The 11,707-nt window shown below is 58.3% G+C and overlaps 1 protein-coding gene and 1 long non-coding RNA gene across 11 annotated transcripts in view; both read right to left on the reverse strand.

Annotated features, from left to right (window-relative positions):
- The window catches only part of LOC308199676 (uncharacterized protein), a 49,542-nt gene extending 42,251 nt beyond the window's left edge, over positions 1-7,291 (reverse strand). For 5 of the 9 annotated variants that reach the window (XR_013954817.1, XR_013954818.1, XR_013954819.1 and 2 more), the window contains exon 1: positions 2,499-2,555. The gene's annotated coding sequence lies outside the window, so the exon portion shown is untranslated. Of the gene's footprint in view, positions 1-2,498; positions 2,556-7,269 lie in introns of those variants that run through there. The other 4 variants (XR_013954813.1, XR_013954814.1, XR_013954815.1 and 1 more) reach the window with 1 other exon arrangement.
- A 3,039-nt stretch (positions 7,292-10,330) lies between these two features.
- LOC308199874 lies at positions 10,331-11,130 on the reverse strand. 2 transcript variants are annotated; one of them, XR_013955063.1, is made up of 2 exons: positions 10,990-11,130; positions 10,331-10,513 (listed from the first exon to the last, which is right to left on the reverse strand). It is a non-coding gene; the product is annotated as an uncharacterized lncRNA (long non-coding RNA). The 2 variants fall into 2 exon arrangements; XR_013955064.1 differs by having other exon boundaries at positions 10,331-10,516; positions 10,990-11,090.
- Between the last annotated feature and the right edge of the window lie 577 nt (positions 11,131-11,707).

Genomic DNA, 11,707 nt, shown 5'->3' on the forward strand with positions numbered 1-11,707 from the left:
TGCTGAACGAGAAAAGTGGCCAGTTCTCTATCTCTATACTGATTCATGGATGGTAGCAAATGCCCTGTGGGGGTGGTTACAGCAATGGAAGCAGAACAACTGGCAGCGCAGGGGCAAGCCCATCTGGGCTGCGGCATTGTGGCAAGATATTGCTGCCCGGGTAGAGAACCTGGTTGTAAAGGTACGCCATGTAGATGCTCATGTGCCCAAGAATCGGGCTACTGAAGAACATCGAAACAACCAGCAGGTGGATCAGGCTGCTAAGATTGAAGTGGCTCAGGTGGACCTGGACTGGCAACATAAAGGTGAATTATTTATAGCCCGATGGGCCCATGACACCTCAGGCCATCAAGGTAGAGATGCAACCTACAGATGGGCTCGTGATCGAGGGGTGGACCTGACCATGGACACTATAGCACAGGTTATTCATGATAGTGAAACATGTGCTGCAATCAAACACGCCAAACGGTCAAAACCTCTTTGGTATGGAGGACGATGGCTGAAATATAAATATGGAGAGGCCTGACAGATTGATTACATCACACTCCCTCAAACCCGCAACGGCAAGCGCCACGTACTTACAATGGTGGAAGCAACCACCGGATGGCTGGAAACATATCCTGTGCCCCATGCCACCGCCCGGAACACTATCCTGGGCCTTGAAAAGCAAGTCCTATGGCGACAGGGCACCCCAGAGAGAGTTGAGTCAGACAACGGGACTCATTTCCGAAACAACCTTATAGACACTTGGGCCAAAGAACATGATATTGAGTGGGTGTATCACATCCCCTATCATGCACCAGCCTCTGGAAAAGTTGAACAATACAATGGACTGTTGAAGACTACACTGAAAGCAATGGGTGCTGGGACATTCAAAAACTGGGATACACATTTGGCAAAGGCCACCTGGTTAGTCAATACCAGGGGATCTGCCAACCGAGCTGGACCTGCCCAATCAAACCTGTTACGCACTGTAGAAGGGGATAAAGTTCCTGTAGTGCACGTAAGAAACATGCTGGGTAAAATAGTCTGGGCTACTCCTGCCTCGGGAAAAGGCAAACCCATTCGTGGAATTGCTTTTGCTCAGGGACCTGGATGCACTTGGTGGGTAATGCAAAAGAATGGGGAGGTCCGGTGTGTACCTCAAGGGGATTTGATACTGGGTGAGAATAGCCCATGAGTTGAATTGTAGTATGTTGTTTATTATATAATACTGTATGTCATCACTACCATGATTGCTATATATCATAGATGAAAATAGTGATTAATTACAAGGTATTGGAAAGAGCGTAACCTGAGCATGACATAAATGGTATGGAATAAGGGGTGGATATCGGTCCTGGTTCCAGTTAGGACAGAGTTAATTTTTCCTCCTAGTAGCTGGTAGGGTGCTATGTTTTGGATTAGGATGAGAAGAGCGCTGATAACATGCTGATGTTTTAATTGTTGCAGAGCAGTGTTTACACCAGGCCAAGGACTTTTCGGCTTCTCGCTCTGTCCTGCCAGCGAGCAGGCTAGGGGTGCAGCAGGAGCTGGGAGGGGACAGACACAGGGCAGCTGACCCAAACTGGCCAAAGGGTTATTCCATACCATCTGACGTCATGCTAAACAATATATAGGGGTGGCTGGCCAGGGTGGGGGGCCGGCTGCTCTGGGATAGGCTGGGCATCGGTCAGCGGGTGGTGAGCAATTGCATTGTGCATCACTTGTTTTCTTACACATTATTATTATTAATACTATTATCATTATCACTATTATTATTATATGCCTGTCTTAATAAACTGTCTTTATCTCAACTCACAGGCTTCACTTTCCTGTTTCTCTCCCCTATCCCAGAGAGGGAGGGGGGAGGGTGAGCGAACAGCTGTGTGGTGTTTAGCTGCCAGCCGGGTTAAACCACAACAGGTGGGCAACCGAGCTCCACCACAATCACTCTCTCACTCCCCCTCCCTGCGTGGTCTCCTCTCCACGGTCTACAAGTCCGGCCCGGAATCTGCTCCGGCAGGGGTCTGTCACAGGCCGCAGCCTCTGTCAGTGCAGGTCCACCTGCTCCACCGTGGTCTCCTCCACCAGCTGCAGCGTGGAACCCTGCTCCACCGGGGTACTCCATGAGCTGCAGTGGGACAGCCTGCTTCACCATGGTCCTCGCCATAGGCCGCAGGGGACTTCTGCTCCGGCACCTGGAGTACCTCTCCCCCCCCTTATTCACTGACCTTGGCACCTGCAAGGCTGTTCCTCACTCCTCTTGCTCTCCCAGCTGCTGTGTGGCACCGCGTGTTTTTTTTTTTTTCCTGTCTTAAATATGCTCTCACAGACGCGCAAACAACATCGCTTATTGGCTCTGCTCGGCACCGGGGCCCTTATCGAACGTGGGGCAGCTTCTAGATTCTTTGCACAGAAGCCACCCCTAGAGCCCCCTGCTACCAAAACCTTGCCACATAAACCCACTACATCCCTTCGCTTCGGTTAAGGGACAACCAGGCTGACAACACGCTCACCTTCCCTCACTGCTCCGTGACACGGGGATTTCCCTGTCCAAGGCTGCACCAGGCACCTGCAGAAACAAGAGAAAAGCACACCCTGAGGCACCTCACAGCCACAGCATACCTGCTGCAATATCTCTCTCTTCCCAGCTGCTTTACTTCTGCTGCTTGTTAGCTCAACCTGAGATAAAAGAGCCCGGGCGGCGCCGCGCCAAAAAGAGCCCGGGCGGCGCCGCGCCAAAAAGAGCCCGGGCGGCGCCGCGCCAAAAAGAGCCCGGGCGGCGCCGCGCCAAAAAGAGCCCGGGCGGCGCCGCGCCAAAAAGAGCCCGGGCGGCGCCGCGCCAAAAAGAGCCCGGGCGGCGCCGCGCCAAAAAGAGCCCGGGCGGCGCCGCGCCAAAAAGAGCCCGGGCGGCGCCGCGCCAAAAAGAGCCCGGGCGGCGCCGCGCCAAAAAGAGCCCGGGCGGCGCCGCGCCAAAAAGAGCCCGGGCGGCGCCGCGCCAAAAAGAGCCCGGGCGGCGCCGCGCCAAAAAGAGCCCGGGCGGCGCCGCGCCAAAAAGAGCCCGGGCGGCGCCGCGCCAAAAAGAGCCCGGGCGGCGCCGCGCCAAAAAGAGCCCGGGCGGCGCCGCGCCAAAAAGAGCCCGGGCGGCGCCGCGCCAAAAAGAGCCCGGGCGGCGCCGCGCCAAAAAGAGCCCGGGCGGCGCCGCGCCAAAAAGAGCCCGGGCGGCGCCGCGCCAAAAAGAGCCCGGGCGGCGCCGCGCCAAAAAGAGCCCGGGCGGCGCCGCGCCAAAAAGAGCCCGGGCGGCGCCGCGCCAAAAAGAGCCCGGGCGGCGCCGCGCCAAAAAGAGCCCGGGCGGCGCCGCGCCAAAAAGAGCCCGGGCGGCGCCGCGCCAAAAAGAGCCCGGGCGGCGCCGCGCCAAAAAGAGCCCGGGCGGCGCCGCGCCAAAAAGAGCCCGGGCGGCGCCGCGCCAAAAAGAGCCCGGGCGGCGCCGCGCCAAAAAGAGCCCGGGCGGCGCCGCGCCAAAAAGAGCCCGGGCGGCGCCGCGCCAAAAAGAGCCCGGGCGGCGCCGCGCCAAAAAGAGCCCGGGCGGCGCCGCGCCAAAAAGAGCCCGGGCGGCGCCGCGCCAAAAAGAGCCCGGGCGGCGCCGCGCCAAAAAGAGCCCGGGCGGCGCCGCGCCAAAAAGAGCCCGGGCGGCGCCGCGCCAAAAAGAGCCCGGGCGGCGCCGCGCCAAAAAGAGCCCGGGCGGCGCCGCGCCAAAAAGAGCCCGGGCGGCGCCGCGCCAAAAAGAGCCCGGGCGGCGCCGCGCCAAAAAGAGCCCGGGCGGCGCCGCGCCAAAAAGAGCCCGGGCGGCGCCGCGCCAAAAAGAGCCCGGGCGGCGCCGCGCCAAAAAGAGCCCGGGCGGCGCCGCGCCAAAAAGAGCCCGGGCGGCGCCGCGCCAAAAAGAGCCCGGGCGGCGCCGCGCCAAAAAGAGCCCGGGCGGCGCCGCGCCAAAAAGAGCCCGGGCGGCGCCGCGCCAAAAAGAGCCCGGGCGGCGCCGCGCCAAAAAGAGCCCGGGCGGCGCCGCGCCAAAAAGAGCCCGGGCGGCGCCGCGCCAAAAAGAGCCCGGGCGGCGCCGCGCCAAAAAGAGCCCGGGCGGCGCCGCGCCAAAAAGAGCCCGGGCGGCGCCGCGCCAAAAAGAGCCCGGGCGGCGCCGCGCCAAAAAGAGCCCGGGCGGCGCCGCGCCAAAAAGAGCCCGGGCGGCGCCGCGCCAAAAAGAGCCCGGGCGGCGCCGCGCCAAAAAGAGCCCGGGCGGCGCCGCGCCAAAAAGAGCCCGGGCGGCGCCGCGCCAAAAAGAGCCCGGGCGGCGCCGCGCCAAAAAGAGCCCGGGCGGCGCCGCGCCAAAAAGAGCCCGGGCGGCGCCGCGCCAAAAAGAGCCCGGGCGGCGCCGCGCCAAAAAGAGCCCGGGCGGCGCCGCGCCAAAAAGAGCCCGGGCGGCGCCGCGCCAAAAAGAGCCCGGGCGGCGCCGCGCCAAAAAGAGCCCGGGCGGCGCCGCGCCAAAAAGAGCCCGGGCGGCGCCGCGCCAAAAAGAGCCCGGGCGGCGCCGCGCCAAAAAGAGCCCGGGCGGCGCCGCGCCAAAAAGAGCCCGGGCGGCGCCGCGCCAAAAAGAGCCCGGGCGGCGCCGCGCCAAAAAGAGCCCGGGCGGCGCCGCGCCAAAAAGAGCCCGGGCGGCGCCGCGCCAAAAAGAGCCCGGGCGGCGCCGCGCCAAAAAGAGCCCGGGCGGCGCCGCGCCAAAAAGAGCCCGGGCGGCGCCGCGCCAAAAAGAGCCCGGGCGGCGCCGCGCCAAAAAGAGCCCGGGCGGCGCCGCGCCAAAAAGAGCCCGGGCGGCGCCGCGCCAAAAAGAGCCCGGGCGGCGCCGCGCCAAAAAGAGCCCGGGCGGCGCCGCGCCAAAAAGAGCCCGGGCGGCGCCGCGCCAAAAAGAGCCCGGGCGGCGCCGCGCCAAAAAGAGCCCGGGCGGCGCCGCGCCAAAAAGAGCCCGGGCGGCGCCGCGCCAAAAAGAGCCCGGGCGGCGCCGCGCCAAAAAGAGCCCGGGCGGCGCCGCGCCAAAAAGAGCCCGGGCGGCGCCGCGCCAAAAAGAGCCCGGGCGGCGCCGCGCCAAAAAGAGCCCGGGCGGCGCCGCGCCAAAAAGAGCCCGGGCGGCGCCGCGCCAAAAAGAGCCCGGGCGGCGCCGCGCCAAAAAGAGCCCGGGCGGCGCCGCGCCAAAAAGAGCCCGGGCGGCGCCGCGCCAAAAAGAGCCCGGGCGGCGCCGCGCCAAAAAGAGCCCGGGCGGCGCCGCGCCAAAAAGAGCCCGGGCGGCGCCGCGCCAAAAAGAGCCCGGGCGGCGCCGCGCCAAAAAGAGCCCGGGCGGCGCCGCGCCAAAAAGAGCCCGGGCGGCGCCGCGCCAAAAAGAGCCCGGGCGGCGCCGCGCCAAAAAGAGCCCGGGCGGCGCCGCGCCAAAAAGAGCCCGGGCGGCGCCGCGCCAAAAAGAGCCCGGGCGGCGCCGCGCCAAAAAGAGCCCGGGCGGCGCCGCGCCAAAAAGAGCCCGGGCGGCGCCGCGCCAAAAAGAGCCCGGGCGGCGCCGCGCCAAAAAGAGCCCGGGCGGCGCCGCGCCAAAAAGAGCCCGGGCGGCGCCGCGCCAAAAAGAGCCCGGGCGGCGCCGCGCCAAAAAGAGCCCGGGCGGCGCCGCGCCAAAAAGAGCCCGGGCGGCGCCGCGCCAAAAAGAGCCCGGGCGGCGCCGCGCCAAAAAGAGCCCGGGCGGCGCCGCGCCAAAAAGAGCCCGGGCGGCGCCGCGCCAAAAAGAGCCCGGGCGGCGCCGCGCCAAAAAGAGCCCGGGCGGCGCCGCGCCAAAAAGAGCCCGGGCGGCGCCGCGCCAAAAAGAGCCCGGGCGGCGCCGCGCCAAAAAGAGCCCGGGCGGCGCCGCGCCAAAAAGAGCCCGGGCGGCGCCGCGCCAAAAAGAGCCCGGGCGGCGCCGCGCCAAAAAGAGCCCGGGCGGCGCCGCGCCAAAAAGAGCCCGGGCGGCGCCGCGCCAAAAAGAGCCCGGGCGGCGCCGCGCCAAAAAGAGCCCGGGCGGCGCCGCGCCAAAAAGAGCCCGGGCGGCGCCGCGCCAAAAAGAGCCCGGGCGGCGCCGCGCCAAAAAGAGCCCGGGCGGCGCCGCGCCAAAAAGAGCCCGGGCGGCGCCGCGCCAAAAAGAGCCCGGGCGGCGCCGCGCCAAAAAGAGCCCGGGCGGCGCCGCGCCAAAAAGAGCCCGGGCGGCGCCGCGCCAAAAAGAGCCCGGGCGGCGCCGCGCCAAAAAGAGCCCGGGCGGCGCCGCGCCAAAAAGAGCCCGGGCGGCGCCGCGCCAAAAAGAGCCCGGGCGGCGCCGCGCCAAAAAGAGCCCGGGCGGCGCCGCGCCAAAAAGAGCCCGGGCGGCGCCGCGCCAAAAAGAGCCCGGGCGGCGCCGCGCCAAAAAGAGCCCGGGCGGCGCCGCGCCAAAAAGAGCCCGGGCGGCGCCGCGCCAAAAAGAGCCCGGGCGGCGCCGCGCCAAAAAGAGCCCGGGCGGCGCCGCGCCAAAAAGAGCCCGGGCGGCGCCGCGCCAAAAAGAGCCCGGGCGGCGCCGCGCCAAAAAGAGCCCGGGCGGCGCCGCGCCAAAAAGAGCCCGGGCGGCGCCGCGCCAAAAAGAGCCCGGGCGGCGCCGCGCCAAAAAGAGCCCGGGCGGCGCCGCGCCAAAAAGAGCCCGGGCGGCGCCGCGCCAAAAAGAGCCCGGGCGGCGCCGCGCCAAAAAGAGCCCGGGCGGCGCCGCGCCAAAAAGAGCCCGGGCGGCGCCGCGCCAAAAAGAGCCCGGGCGGCGCCGCGCCAAAAAGAGCCCGGGCGGCGCCGCGCCAAAAAGAGCCCGGGCGGCGCCGCGCCAAAAAGAGCCCGGGCGGCGCCGCGCCAAAAAGAGCCCGGGCGGCGCCGATCACAGACCTACCTTTTACAGATGAAAAAGGTAACTCTGATACGACCCTGCTCAGTCTCTTGGAAATACTGCGCCTACGTGGTCAAGCCTCTTGTAGTGTGTAATCAAGCTCTTTTTAGTCCTCTGGAGAGTTACACAAGTTGCTTCATACTTCTAGAGATTCAAATATAACCCAAAAACACAAGTGGATCCCACCATCCCAAAAACAAGTGAGCCAGCAACCTCTGCTAAATATCCCTCTAGTAAGTGATTTCCAAGCACTTAAAATCTAGAAATCCATAGACTCCAACCTGCCCAAAGAACCCTGCAACTGACTGAAGGAAAAACAAAGCACTTACCCCAAAGAGCAGCCCAGGCACAATGAACTCTCTAATGGCACACCTGGAGCTCATATACCATTTGGCCCCGCCCAGCACCCAAACCCAATCACCTGCAAAAGGGGAGGGGCAAAGCACAAGAAAGTAGAAAGAGCAGGAGCAGCAGCAGCTGTGTGGTTTTTTTGGGGGGTTTTGTTTGTTTGTTTAAATCTGGTTTAGCTCAACAGCATGCAGACTGCAGACAAGAGAACTGGGGTGTTTCTAGAGGCAACAATCCCCATGCTTTTGCTGCAGCTTTGACTATTGAAAGGCCAATATGACCAAGCAAGTAACTGAAATTTTTTCAGCTGGAATTAGCTCAAACCTTTCTTTATATAGAAAGAAAAATCTAGGAGCATAACAGATTACAAGCCAAAAAAAAAAAAAGATTCCATGTAATGACACCACTCGCAGGAAAAATCACATACTTGAGTAGGCTATCTGAAAACCAAAAGGCTATGCTGATGGGTCAAAACACACTACAGGACAATGGAGCCTGGCCCTCTGCTGCACCAGCTTGATTCCTATCCCTACACTCACCAAGGTGCAACCCAAACACAGACACAGCATTTCAGCCTCAACACAGTTTTGGGAACTGCTGGAAAGCAGGCTTCATCCTCAGCGAGGTGTACTCAGGCTCCACGGCATGGGGCTTCAGGCACCTCTTCACCTACCGAAGACGACCACCATCAGGAGCTGCCACGCCAGACAAGCTTTTTCCTCTACAACACCTGTCTCAGGAACCAAACAGCATTCCAGTGACCTGCTTTGCTCCTGTTCTGAAGACTATCACAGCCCACCTTGCCTGTGGCACCTGGTAAACAGAAGAGAAAGCAACCACTGCAGCAAAAGCCACAGCACCCTCAGGGCAGTTACTCTCATCCCCTCCTTTACCTCAGCCTCTTACCTACCCCACATGGCAGATGCTTCCACCCATTCTCTGTAGCCACCTATAGCACCTCTAAAAGAGAAACTGGAATTTTACTCTATTTGATGTAGTAAAGTAACTGTAGTGATGGGCATGAAAACGTGCCCGGACGGCAGCAATCACAGACATACCCATTACAGATGAAAAAGGGGACCCTGCTCAGTCTCTTGGTAATACTACCGTGCTTATGCGGTCGAGGAACCGTACCCCACCATTTCTTAAAAACAAGTTAGGCAGCAACACCTCCTAAGCACACCTCTATTACGTGAATTCCAAGCACTTAAAATCTAGAAGGCTGCAAGGTCTAAAGACTCTACAGCCAGCCAAACTGCAGGCAAAAGCTCCAAAAATATAACAAACTGTCCCTAACCCTGAAAAAGACTACATCTTACATGTCTACTGCTGCTCTTTTCAGATACGTGCTTATACAGGGAGCTTCGATGATACTTACCTCCGAAACCGTGCTCCATCACTTTGCCACCAAGGTTGTAACTTTGATAAGATTTGACATACGGGCAAAGACTCACAAGTAAGCCCCGCAATTCGGCAAAAATCATAAGGGACCCAGAACCACAAAGCAAACACAAAGTAACATCGTCATCCTATCCGTAAACATGCTATAACAATTACTCACCTGAAGAAGAGCTGCATGCAATACAGGCACCTATTACTAGATTGGTTTACTCTAACAGATCCTACTAGTTGTTACCTCACAAAGATGGGCGTACCGGTCTCTACTTCAAAACGCATCAGTCCATAGACTCTTAACCACCTAAAGAAACCTGCAACTGACTGAAAGAAAAACAAAGCACTTACTCTAAAGTGCAGCCCAGGCTGAATGAGCTCTCTGATGGGATGCCTGCAACTCATATACCATTGCACCCCACCCAGCACCCCACCCCAATCACATGGGAAATGGGAGGGGCCGTGCATGACAAGAGGTAAAGAGAGCAGGAGGAACAGCAGCCCTGTTTTTGGCGTGGCTTAGGTCAGCAGCGTGCACAGTACAGCACAGGCAACCAGGCTGTTTCTCTTGAAAGACCTGCCTTAGCTTTGTTGAAGGAAACTGATCGGGCCGATAACCCTCTGTCCTGGTTCCAGTTAGGACAGAGTTAATTTTTCCTCCTAGTAGCTGGTAGGGTGCTATGTTTTGGATTAGGATGAGAAGAGCGCTGATGTTTTAATTGTTGCAGAGCAGTGTTTACACCAGGCCAAGGACTTTTCGGCTTCTCGCTCTGTCCTGCCAGCGAGCAGGCTAGGGGTGCAGCAGGAGCTGGGAGGGGACAGACACAGGGCAGCTGACCCAAACCGGCCAAAGGGGTATTCCATACCATCTGACGTCATGCCAAACAATATATAGGGGTGGCTAGCCGGGGTGGGGTTGCCGGCTGCTCGGGGATAGGCTGGGCATCGGTCAGCGGGTGGTGAGCAATTGCATTGTGCATCACTTGTTTCTTACACATTATTATTATTAATACTATTATCACTATCACTATTATTATTATTATTGTTATTATTATATGCCTGTCTTAATAAACTGTCTTTATCTCAACTCACCGGCTTCACTTTCCCGTTTCTCTCCCCCGTCCCAGAGAGGGAGGGGGGAGGGTGAGCGAACGGCTGCGTGGTGTTTAGCTGCCGGCCGGGTTAAACCACAACACCCTCTCACCTTTTTTGCACCACTCCACAACATGGGGAATTCACCTCTCCAAGGCTGCACGACGGAAGGACAGAAACAAGACGAAAAGCACACCCTGAGGCACCTCATAACCGCAGCCTACCTACTGCAATACCTATACCTGTCTTCCCAGCTGCTTTACCTCTGCTGCTCTCCATCTCCAAATCACATTCTTTTAACTGCCACGCAGAGTGGCGGTCCTCCAGGTGCCACAGAGCAGCACCCTAGTTTTTTTTAATTTTTAATATCTTTTTTTAATTCTTATTTTCAAAACAGCAGTCCGCTTCCCTCTGATGATGGACAGTAGGTCAAGTCAGTCACCGAGTTGCCAACGCAGAGCTTCACGGTTCCAGAAGGCGCTCTTTCCTTTGACCGATTCCTTATAAGTGTTATCTACCACTGGCAAAAGCAATAAACAGACTGCAAACAGGCACTGCCACATTTGACAAACTTCATATTTTTTATTTTATCATTTCAAAAGAGCAGTCCATTTGCCTCTACCTCCGAGAAGCAGATCAAACCAGTCACCGAGTTGCCGAACAAAAACTTGACAGTTTTTTGCCGAACAGCAACTTGACAGTCGCTGTTTCCTTTGACAAATTCCTCCTAAGGTTTACCTACTGCTGGGAAAAAAAAGAAAAAAGACACTGTGCCAGCTGCCCTTGAGTACTCGCCCAGAGCTTGAGTATTCGCCCAGAGACAGACCAGATGTCTTTCCCAAAAGGTTCAGGACAATGTATTATTGCGCTGATGAACCACCACATCAGCTACCATCACTAATTGCCAGGCAGGACAGCTCCAGGCCAAACACATACATAAACAGGCACGCTACAAACATCATGACCAAAACACATGGGAAATGAATTACTTATACTATAAGAATTACCTGAAGAAGAGCTGCATGCAATAAAGGCATCTACTACTGTATAGTTTACTTTAAATGATCCTACTAGATGTTACTTTAAATAGATGTACTTGTCTCTTTCATCTCGGAAACGCACCAACCCCTAGACTCTGACCCACCTTAAAAAAAAAAAAAAAAAAAAAAAAAAAAAAAAAAACCTGCATCTGACTGAAGGAAAAACAAAGCACTTACCCCAAAGAGCAGCTCAGGCAGAATGAGCTCTCTGATAGGACACCTGCGGCTCTTATACCATTGGGCCCCACCTGGCACCCTGCCCCAATCACCTGGGAAAGAGGAAGGGCAAAGCACAGGAAGGGATAAAGAGAGCAGCAGCTGCGTTTTTTATTTGGCTTAGCTCAACAGTGTGTGGAGTGTTACTAGAAGCAACAATTCCTGTGCTTTTGCTTCAGGTCTGATTATTGAAATGACAATACGACCAAGTAGGTAATTAAAACTGGTTTTGACTGTAATTAGCTGAAACCTTTCTTTACATAGGTGGAAATAATCTAGGAGTGTAACAGATTACAAACCACAAAAGTACAATTCATTGTAGTAAAATAACTCACAGGAGAAGTAACATACCTTAGTAGACTGTCTAAAAAACAAAAGGCTATGCAGACGGGTCCAAAAAAGCCAACCCAATCGAAATCTGAAAAGGGTACAGACATTCTCAAAAGGAGCAGGGAAAAAATAATGGCACAGTACAAGCCGGAAAGGACGCTGAGCAGATTTAAAAGATCTGTAAGACCTCAGGAGGGACCTGAGCAGAGCACGTAGGTCTTTGGAAAGTGGGGGGAGGGAGGGCGGGTTAGGCAGGGACTAGGAGTACTAAGTAGAGGAGAAAATGAGTGTTGTGAGCCTGAAGTGTGTACAAGCATCATAAAGAGGGCTCTCGAGAGGACGGGGAAAC

This window comes from Anser brachyrhynchus (genome assembly GCF_964034855.1).
Source record: "Anser brachyrhynchus genome assembly, chromosome: 9".
NCBI classification, from domain to species: Eukaryota; Metazoa; Chordata; class Aves; order Anseriformes; family Anatidae; genus Anser; species Anser brachyrhynchus.